The sequence below is a fragment of the Propithecus coquereli genome, unplaced genomic scaffold, assembly GCF_000956105.1.
Source record: "Propithecus coquereli isolate 6110/MARCELLA unplaced genomic scaffold, Pcoq_1.0 Scaffold209, whole genome shotgun sequence".
NCBI lineage: Eukaryota > Metazoa > Chordata > Mammalia > Primates > Indriidae > Propithecus > Propithecus coquereli.
The window spans coordinates 211,782-213,968 of record NW_012145967.1 but is presented as its reverse complement, the minus strand read 5'-3'; positions in this window follow the sequence as shown (position 1 = coordinate 213,968).

Here is a 2,187-nt window from a genome sequence, read left to right as displayed (position 1 = left end):
CATTTACATTTCAAATAATTATTAAGTGAGGACATGTACTTGCCATTTTGTTAATTGTGTTTCTGTCTGGTAATTTTTCGTTGCTCTCTTTCTGTCTTCCATTCTCATTTCATAATTTTTTTTTGTAGATTTGTTTTGATCATTTTCTCTTTAGAGTATCTATTAATAAATTTTTTCTTTTTGTATGTCTTGTAGTCATAACCATTTATTTTAAGTTGATAACAACTTCAGTTACATACAAGGACTCCAAAATTGAAATTATTGTAATTTTTTTTACTTTTAAAAATAAAACTATGAAATGTCAGCTTGCTTTGAAAATTAATTAATTAGCTGAATTATCTGGTTTGGGAGAATCCGTATCCATTAATAGATAAAACAATTAATATCAATGTTGGATCTATAATTAATACACAGCTATGTGTTTTCCATTTTGTAACAAACCTTCTTTCCATACAATTATCCTTTTAATTTTTCTGATATATATAAATAAATCAATGCTACCACCATTCCTAGTCCAAGATGTATAGAATTGTCCACATTCAAAATAGCTCTTTTATAATGCCTAATATTTAGAACATCTGCATTTATCACCCAGTAATTGCTCATCATACTAATCCTTTCCATTTTTGCTTTATAGTCCAGTTCTTCTCCACTGAGCTATTGCAGATAAAGAAAGAAACTTATGATTGGCGATTGACCTCAGACCCTCGTTCTGCCAAGAAATAATAAAGCACCTGTAACTAGATCAATAATACCTAGACTTAGCTATTTATAATCAGAAAGTTTCGCTACAGCATTAGTTGAGAAATCACTTGGTGTTGGAATATGTCAGTGACTTATTTGAATACCTGAAGTAGGAAAAAATATGTGGCGGACTGTTTTCCCTGATTGAAATAAAGATACTGCAAGTTCCCCCACAAGTCATACCATGGCAAGAAAGCTCTGTTGAGAAATATCTATTGAACTTTCTGTTAACACTTATTCCGTAGGAAATAGGACACGAGCTAAACAGACTTCTCTCTCTCTCTCTCTCTTTTTCTCTATCTCATTATACTTTGAGGCCATAATCATGACAAAGAATACAAGATAAAAGCAGTAATAACTATAAGGCTATACAGAATACTTACCCAAATCTCTAGATGAATCTACTAATAATTCTCCTTTCATCCAGAGACAGCTGCCTTCTGTATGGAGTCATTTTGGGCAGCAGTGATGATGTAGTGGAAACAGCTAAGCTTGGGAATGCCTGGGCTCTTCTACTACCTAACTTCAGGAAAGTCACAGTTGCTCTGAGTTTCAATGCCATTATTTATAAAATAGGTTAAGAAGAGCCACCTTACATAGTTCTTAAAAATGAATTAAAACCACAAAAAAAGTGCATTGGAAAATTAGAGAAACTACACATGTTAGGTGATTAGTTTTGAATATTTGAAAATCAGAACTAAAAATGAGATTACTTTTTTTAATAACTCAAACAGAGAAGTCATACCATTCTGGATTTGAGATACATCTCTACCATTGACCAACTTTGTTATCTTGGTTAAGTTGCTTAAACTCTTTGAGATTAAATTTTCTACTATTAAATATGGAGGAGATATCACCTGCCTTATAGATTTCTGGTAAGAACTGAAAGAGATAATACATGCAGAGCCCTCAACACAATCCCAGTGTGTAACAAATGCACAGTGAATGTTAGCTGTTATTAAACCTGTGGTCTACTTACTAAGACATCCCAACAGGCCACTTTCATCCTGTGAGGCCCTGTCTGAGTAGTATCTGTGCTCCCTCCACAACCTGTGTTTTTCCTCTTTTAAAATGCTTTAACAATATTCTTGGTATTGTAACAGTAGTACTGTTGTAAATTTTGTAACTAGTATGGACCTATTCATAATTGCTTTTGCTATAATGATTAGTTGAATTATCATCATCAATTTAAAACTCCATTTTTATTTGTTAAGTCAGTATCATTGAAAAGTCTTATGGTAAAAATAAAATTAAATAATTCCACAATTAGAACTTTAACTAGTTATTCATTCAAATTGATAATATTTTTAATGGTATACCTGAAAGATGGTTTTCTCTATATCTTCTTGAATATTTTCAGTGATGAGATAATTACATCATAAGTTTGCTTATTTCATAGATGTACATTTCTACATTTCTAATCATTAATTCCTTTCTCCATTG